The following is a 9,296-nucleotide window of genomic DNA, read 5'->3' as shown; positions in this document are numbered from 1 at the left end:
AGGTCTGTTAAGAGCAATACTTTTAATATAGACAAATTATTATTAGGCTGGGCTACTGTACGTTTTTTTTATGACTGCCGTATTCGCAAGTATTTTCCAAGCAAATTAAGTGCACATTTTTATCATGTGTAAAATTACTGATTAACATGGCGGATAAAAGCAGCTTGTTTTTTTTTACACCAACAATATACTGTAGGCGTACTACTTACAGAACTTAATGTGCTGTTGTGGTATCAAATCGCACATTTGGCACACTGCCTTTGTCTTGTCCTCACTCAATTTAAAGTGCTCCCACACAGCTGAGGTCTTCGGCATTTTTGTCTTCTCTTCCAGATGAACTGAATCATGACGTTCACTCATGGGCGATTCATATTCAAGCGCGAATGAGAACCGTTTCGCGGGGGATGCCAGGTGTTTGAAAACAAAAAAAAATAATATTCGAATCTTAAAATTGAAAATCAAATGTCAAACCACCAAACGAATATTCGAATAATCGAATATTCTGGTTCAGCCCTACAATATATGATAAATAATAAATAAATAAATAACAGATGTTACAATTATTTATATATAAATAATGTTGGTCTTAACATAAAAAAAAAATTAGCAACATATTTTACATGTGTAAGGAAAAAAAAAATTATAAATAAATTCACAAATATTCTTTTGCTTGAAAGCAATGTGGTGTAAAACAGTCACATGATTGATGATGAATGATGCTTCTGGGACAATAACAAGTCATTTGTGAAATTTCAACAAAATGTTAGGCAGCTAGATAACATTATCTTGTGACATATTTAAATGAGCAGAATTCATAACAACAACGTTCAATACATTCCAGATCACCAAATATATAAGTTTCGAGGCCTATAACACGTATAAATCAACAAATGTGAGATTTAGAGACAATTGGCCCGAAAGCACAAGAGACAGTTCCTCATATGGCAAAAAATTGGTACTAATATTGATATACCAATACTGATATGGCGCCCCTTAAATAAACAGTATGCAAGATTTTGCACAAACTTAAAAATCATAGAGAAATGCTAGCAGATGAAAATGAACAAAATGTGCTGCGTGATAAAGGGATAAGCCAAATCAACAACAACAAAAGTTACAGAAGAGATCTGAAAGAAGAAAGAATGACGTAGCAAGAAGGTTCATCCAAGCATGTCTGATGTGATAGGATCTTTTTTTCAGCTTTCATGGCCTGTTGCAGCTCACGCCTCTGTCTTAAGGTTCAGTGTGACAAGACGACAATCTTCCTGTCCCTCCACAGAACACCTGCCCTAACACGCATCTATGTGCCTTTGTGTTAACGTACAGCTCTACCAACAAGCACTCGATCTCATATGATGCTAATCTCACCCGGCTAAAAGGAACCGCTAAAGTAGTTTGCTATAAACAACCGTGAATCTTTTCAGCGTCAACTTCATCAAAAATCCCTCTGGGATGGGAACTCAGTGGAATAACCACTGAACAAAAGCTGAAACGATTAGCGTCGCATTTGTACATGAAGTAAGCAAATTTGAATATGCAAAAGCATGTTAATGGATGCTAATGTTTATGCTAATCCTGCATTAAAATTAAAAAAATGCTAATATATATTAATATGCTGAGTAAACATGATAATCTGGTGCTGACATTTCTGCCTGCATGCTAATAGTGTCACAGATGACGATAAGATGAAATAGCTGATTGCCAACTAAAATGGAAAATTAAAACATTAATTTATTTTCAAACAAACCCTTGTTGCAGCAAGATGCTAATCTTTTCTTTTTAATAACCGAAAAAAAAAGAAGAATAAACAACCATTTGGGTGATGAAAGAAATCCAACCCTTACAAAAAATCTGCCATGTTAAAGTAATAATTCACCCAGGAAAATGAATTTGCAGAAAAATTTTACTCACTCTAAGGCCAACATGTAGATGAGTTTGTTTCTTCATCTGAAAAGATTTAGAGAAATGTATCATTACATAACTTGCTAACCAATGGATCCTCTGCATACAGTGAATGGGTGCCGTCAGAATGAGAGTCCAAATAACTAATAAAAACATCATAATAATCCACATGACTCCACTCTATCAAAATCATGTGAAGTGAAAAGCTGCATGTTTGTAAGAAACAAATCCATGAAGACTTTTTTAACTTTAAACTGTTGCTTTCAACTAAAATATGAGCCCTCTAAATATTGCCTTATTTAGTGAAAAAGTTCTCTCGTATAAATCAGGAGAGAAATATGCACAGATAAAGCACTGTTTACATATGAAAACAGTCCAAAATGGAGTCCAAAATAAATTTTGATGTAAGAGGACAACAGAGCTTGGAATTTTTCACTGGATGAAGTGGATTACGGATTTTGGCCAGAAGCGAAGTTTTGAAAACGCCTTAATAATGGATTTTATTTTTTTTTTTACAAACAAGCAGGTTCTCACTTCACAAGATGTTAATTAATGGACTGGAGTAATATAGATTACTTGTGGATTATTGCGATGTTTTTATCAGCTATTTGGACTTTCATTCTGATGGCACCCATTCACTGCAGAGGATCCATTGGAGAGCAAGTGATGTATTGCTAAATTTCCCCAAATCTGTTCTGATAAAAAAACCAAAAAAACTCTACATTTTCGAAGATATCATGGTGAGTAAATTTTCATTTTTGGGTGAACTTTTCCTTTAACCACAGCTTCTGCATTTTTTCCTATGTCAGTAGTGGCTACTTTAGTAACTATTTTGGTGGATACTAAAAGAAACGCATGACCTCAGGAGCAAGGAAACTAAAGAAAAAAAAATTGAGAGCGGCAGCAGCGTAGCTTCCTCCCTGCCTCTCCATAAAAGCCCCAGTGCCGCAGGGACACTAAACACACACAAGGGACACATGCGCTGACGTCCACACACACGGGCCCCCTGAGGCTAGAGCATGAATCAGCAATATTCTTCCCCACTGTCCACTATGTGTGTTTAACCCTGGCCAGGTTGGGTGAGTGCATGTACGCTTGCGTATGTGTGCATCGATGTGTGTGTCTCCCGCAGTCCTGCCTGGGTTTTTTAATTAACTCTGACTCATTAGCGTTGGGGAGAGCTCAGTGTGACAGCTTGGCGCGCTCCTCTGAGGGCCTGTCATGTTATAGAACAGGCTAGAGTTCTCATGGGACACTTGTGCATGCTTCCCTGTCCCACTTGACAAGCGCCGGTGCACACACACACACAGTAGAACGCACACAAGTATACGGGATGAACGGAAAGATAATGGGGAACCTCTATTTGTTTGTCCTCTAAAAGCAATATTGTTTCTTTCTGTCTGGTCACGACAGCACTTTAAAGACGACAGAGAGAGAACGTAAGAGAGAAAAGAAAATACAGTACAAAGGGAGCAGAAAAGATGAAATACAACGGTCGGATGGTAATGGAAGGGTTTTGGACCAAAAGCTGGAGGTTTGTGAAAATAACAGAGGAACGAATTGAGTCTCGGAGGTTTGTCAGTTGTGTGGGTTTCATTTCAACATCAGGGCATGTCTCCAAGCACTCTAAAAAAAAAAAAAAAAAAAACTACAAACAAACAAACAAACAAAAATTACTATGACTTTGAGAAACTAAAAGTGGTTCTTAGCTGGTTTTGCTTCTAGATTCAGATTTTAAATTGGACTTCAAATAGCAACAGAATCAAAATTTTATTCTCTACATTTTTTATCAGTTTAAGCAAACACTGAATGCATTTCCAATAAAATGCACAAACCCAAGAATACACAGCATTTATCTTTGTTGCAAGTTAAGCTACATTTAATGTAGTCCTTATGCTCACCAACATTGCATTTATTTAATCACATATACAGTAAAAAGTTAAATATTATTACAATTTAAAAGAACTGTTTTCTATTTTAATATATTTTAAAATGTAATTTATTTCTGCGATCTGAAAGCTGAATTTTTAGCATCATTACTCCAGTCTTTAGTGTCACGTGATCCTTCAGAAATCATTCTAATATGCTGATTTGCTACTCAAGAAACATATATTATCAATGTTGAAAACAGTTGTGCTGCTTAATATTTTTTTCTTATATTTTTACAGGATTCTTTGATGAATAGAAAGTTCAAAAGAACAGCATTTACTTGAAATAAATCTTTGATGACAATGTAAATCTGCCACATATATTAATTTCCCCAAAACAACAAAAAGCAACGTTTAAACATTAGTGTAGAAAATCGAGTAGTAAGTGTCATACCAAGTCATGAATTTGCACCAAAATAGTCACATTTCATACTAAATTTGATAAAACGAGAGAATCATGACTGAGAGGACAATCCACTTCCTCTCAATCTAACTCTATGTAAAACGTGCATGCTGTGAAAATCACAGCACAAGGGAGAAGAAAGGATGAAGGAAAGCAGGAGAAAGGGAAGTAGAGAGAAGATAAGATCAGCAGGATTCTGTGAACACTATCCACTAGTGTCCTACACTAGCGTCTTATCTCTCCTTCTGCAGACACCCTTAAGCAACACACACACACACACACACACACACACACACAAGCAGGAGATACATACTGAGACTCAAAATAAATAAGCAGGAAGAATGATAGCAAAATAATTAAATTAATCTAAAATGCTCATGATACAAATCTTCTGGTCGCCAAAGTGTCTTCACTCTACTGTCACTGCCCTCAATGCTTTGAAAAGTATTTTCAGCTCAGCGATTAAAAAAAAAAAACATTCCTGGGGATACAAATGCCAAACACAATGTTCTTTCTTCACAAGTGTTCCAGTGTACACAGTTTTGACAAAAGACCGCAAGTGTGCATATTTAGGGTTAGTTTATGAAATTGCCTTTCCTACAAAGCCCAACTGTCTATTATTGGAGAAACAGCCAAATGGCACAAACTGCCTCTCAACATCACATCCCAGTCACCATGGTGATCGCTGACCCTGACACACACGGTCATACTTTGTGATGAGCAATTGCTACAAAACCTAGATGTAATGAAAGAAATACTAGAGCTTGCAAGGTTATAAAAGAATAGTGTTATAGTTTAGATGAGCTTACTGTACAGTAGGTTTTAGTCTGAAGTTGTGCGTTATAACACGCCGCATTAGAGCCACCATAAACTCTGCCGTGACACTTAGTACATCTTGTTTTTTGTCTCAGGGAATGAGAACCAACACATGCAACACTGTTCTTTCAGTTTGAAGAAAGAAATAAAGAAGGGCTAATCAAAATTCAATATGTAAATACATGCAAAAAGGGGCAATCATATAGCAATTAACTATTAAATTAATACTTAACTTAATACTTTTATTCAGCAATGAAGAAATAAAATCATCGAAAGTGGCAGTAAAAACTTTTATATGCAATATTTGAACGTTTCTATTTATCAAAGCATCACAACTGCTTTCAACTAAAATGAAATGTTTCTTGAGCAGCAAATCAGCATATTAAAATGATTTCTGAAGGATCACGTTACACTGAATGATGCTGAAAATTCAGTTTTGCCATAACATATTTAACTTAGATTTAAAATGAAATGAATATAGAAAACAGCTATTTTAAAATAGTAATAATATTTCACAATATTACTGTTTTTATTGTATTTTGGATTAAATAATGCAGCCTTGGTGAGCACAAGTGAACATTTTTCAAAAACAAACAAAAAAAATCCTACTGACTCCAAACTTTTGAAATGTCGAGTAGAGAAATGTTTTATATCAAGTATAAAAATCAATAACAATGTCTAAATAGATGCTGTATAATAAGTGGTTTGGGCTGAATTAATTCAGGATCCAAAAGAAAAAAAAGAAAAGAAAAAAAAAAATCAGTGTTCACCTTGCAAGCACTGTAATAACTCACTTTGTTCAGAATTATTACTTTGCACATCTTTTCATGTGGGATTAAACTAAAAATACTTTCAAAGCATTCAAAGAGAAGTAAAAACTCATTGCCACATGTTGCTTTTTCTATTCCTCTGAAAACATTTTTAAAGAATGACTAGAAAACATCAATAACACAAAAGTTTTATAACACCGGTAAACAAACCCCTTCAATTAATACTTTAGAATTTTGGTCTGTAATTGATGTTTTGTAACCACATTTGCATTTATGTACTGACAAGCGAATAGTACAAATGTGGATGCTAGTGGTTAAAAGCATGCTGGATCAGTACTTCACTAGAACAAAGCCTTCAGGTTTTTATTTGTACAATAGTTTTCGAGAGTAAAGGAAAGTGCAATGGAATAGTGCAGGCATCATTTATAACAATTGGGATTCATGATATGAATAATAAATTATAGCTGCTTCTTCACTTGTTTTTGCTTATTACTGTCATTACTTATACCTGCCACTGCAAATAATCCAATTGATCATCTGGCCAAAAAACATCCATCTTCAAAAGTTTCTGTGAGGGCAATAACCCAAGACAGTTTTGGCAATAATCACTCATGCACCAAAATTTGCACACACATGTAAGCAGAGACACTTCCAGCTGCGGTTTGTATGTGTTCAAATCAATATGTGCTGATCAAACATTTATTGTTCCAAAAAGTGTGTCCGAGCACTGTCATGTTTGCTCATGTCATTTTAGTCGCCGTGCCTGTCAAGTGTGTCTGCAATAGTGCTTATCGCTTTCACGGTGGTAGAAATTGAGCAAAGGTACCGAATTCCCAAAGTTCCCCCTCCTTCCTTTAACATGAGTATCCCAGTAGACCTTGGGTAATTTGAATAAACTGTCCTCCAAAGGTCTGAGAATTCAAGGTCTCCTGAAAGACTCCAGGACACCTTTGCGCCGCTCCGCCTTGCCCTGCTCCCACATCCAAACAACATGTCTTCTTAAAATATTTAATTGGAAGCAGTAAACCCTGATTAAATAAAAATGCACTTTGAAGACAGCAATATGAGCTCAGAGAGTAATCTGAGAGCGAGAAAGAAAGTGAGAGAGAAAACGGGAGAGCGAGAGAGATCTTCAATTACTGTGCCGAAACCACGTCAAGCTCTTTTTTTTTGATTCAATAAAATAGGCCTTAAATATTCAGGAGCTGTTTCTGGGACTAATGAGTCCTCTGCTTGAGTGATATTATTCCAGTGGAATGAAGTGGTAGTGTGAGGGAATATATTTCAGGAGGTCGGTGGATGCATTTCTAATGGGGTTTAATACTAAACCTGGATTCCCTATGCTACTTTCCTACTGGCTACTATCCCTGATGAGAAAGAACCTTGAGATGCATATGAGCTGAACTCTCTGATGATATGACATGTACTACGATCAAAAGTTCTGGGTCAGTAGGACTTTTTTTTTAGGACGAAAATTTTTAAATAATTTTATTCAGCAAGGCTGCACTAAATTGATCAAAAGTGACAAAAAAAAGCATTTAATTTGTTACCAATAAATTCAATTTTAAATAAATGCTGAATTTCTATTCATCAAAGAATCCTCAAAAAATTTATCATGGTTTCCACAAAAACATTAATCGGCATAACTGTTTTCAACACTGACGATAGTAAGAAATGTCTGAGCAGCAAATCATCATATTAGAATGATTTCTGAAATATCATGTGACACTGAAGACTGGAGTAATGACACTGAAAATTCAGTTTTCCATCACAGGAATAAATTACATTTTTAAATATATTCAATTAGAAAACAGTTATCATAAATTGTAATAAGATTTCACAATATCACTGTTGTACTCTGTTTTCATGAAAAATGCAGCCTTTGTGAGCATAAGTGTCACGAATCCGGTCCATGAACTTCCGTCTGCTCGCCACCAGAGGTCACTCTTCCACTACTATGGACTCTTGCACCACACCACTGTTGCACTTCACCCGGACTACAGTTCCCATCATCCACTGCACTGATTACACACACACAGTTGATTGCACACAGCTGTAATCAATCACACATTCCCTATATAACACTCACTCTGATCCCTTCCCACTGCCGAGTATTGTTTAGCGCTTATCGCTCATCGTGTGATAGCTACTTTACGGAGACTTTTCCCCTGTGTTAGTTTCTAGTTCCTAGTTCTAGTCTTAGTCTAGTCTCGCCGTGTTTTCTGATTTCCTGGTACCTGATTTTTGCCTGTTTATCTTAAGTTAACCCTTTGCCTGCTGTTTCGGACTGTGTTTGCACCTCGCCTGGACTCTAGCTCGTGTTATTGGATTACCCCTCATGTCAAGCCCTCTGGATATTGTTAGCCGCTTATCGACCACGCCCGTTTTGGATTACTCTTCTGTCTTGCCCTCAATATACCTGTTTGCCATTGTCTGACCCATGCCTGTTTTATGACCACGTCTCTGTCTCCTATTAAAGCTTTGCAAATGGATCCGCAAGTCTCATGTCTCGTTCGCCCCGTAACAATAAGAGACTTCTTTCAAAAAAATAAAAAAAACCTCACTGAGTAAACTGGAGAGGCAAGAAAAGGTACAGGTAAAGTGAAATAAACTAAATTAAAAATAAACTAAATTAGGGTAAAGGAACAGGTAAAGAAAAATAAAAAAGCAAAAGGTAAAGGAAAAGAGAAGGGGAAAGGAAAAGCAAAGGACAACGTAAAGGGACAGGTAAAGGAAAAGAATACGTAAAGAAAAAAATACAGTAAAGGAAAGGAAAAGAATATTAAAGAAAAAAGGAAAAAAAGGAAAATAAATTGAAAATGAAAAGAAAACAACAAAATAAATGGAAAGGAAAAAAAAAGAAAAAAGAAAAGAAAAAGCAAAAAAAAAAAAAAATTAAAAAAAAGAAAATCTCATTGTCAGTGAATCCATTAACTGGAAATATATTCTAAGGAAAGGGTAAAGGTAAGAAAAAGAAAGTTTGTCAGATGGAAAGGAAAGGAAAGGAAAGCGGAGGAGCACAGAAGAATGGAGACGAGCACTGAACGGAGGACAGGAGAAAAGAGGAACGGCTGTAAGTTCTGCAAATCGATTGGCGGAGGAAAAAGCCTGCTCTAATGTGTTGCATGTGAAGGATTTACTGTGAAGAAGAGCTACTGAATCAATGGTGTAGAAAACACATCATTAGGACACATTCCCCCCCACTCCATACACTCCCAAAGGACCCGGAGACAGTATGAATACACACACTACAGTACACAATAAATACAGCTCTACACTCCCTAATACCCAAACAATCTCATGTGTGTTAACTCACAGAACCACACACAATGTACAACATACAAAGGGACCATAAACGCAAACTATTTTCCATCTTCAATTCATCCGATACCTATAGTATAAGGCAGGTCTTTCTCTTTCTCTCTCTAACACACACACACACACACACACACACACACGCACACACGCACGCACACA

The 9,296-nt window shown here is 36.2% G+C and overlaps 1 protein-coding gene across 4 annotated transcripts in view; it reads right to left on the bottom strand.

Annotated features, from left to right (window-relative positions):
• Positions 1–9,296, bottom strand: part of celf4 (CUGBP, Elav-like family member 4) — a 91,426-nt gene that overhangs the window by 62,041 nt on the left and 20,089 nt on the right. The window lies entirely within an intron of this gene.

Source organism: Sinocyclocheilus anshuiensis, unplaced genomic scaffold (genome assembly GCF_001515605.1).
Source record: "Sinocyclocheilus anshuiensis isolate Anshui unplaced genomic scaffold, SAMN03320099.WGS_v1.1 scaffold457, whole genome shotgun sequence".
NCBI lineage: Eukaryota > Metazoa > Chordata > Actinopteri > Cypriniformes > Cyprinidae > Sinocyclocheilus > Sinocyclocheilus anshuiensis.
Note: the sequence above shows the minus strand (reverse complement) of the source record. Positions and strands in the feature narration are given on the sequence as shown.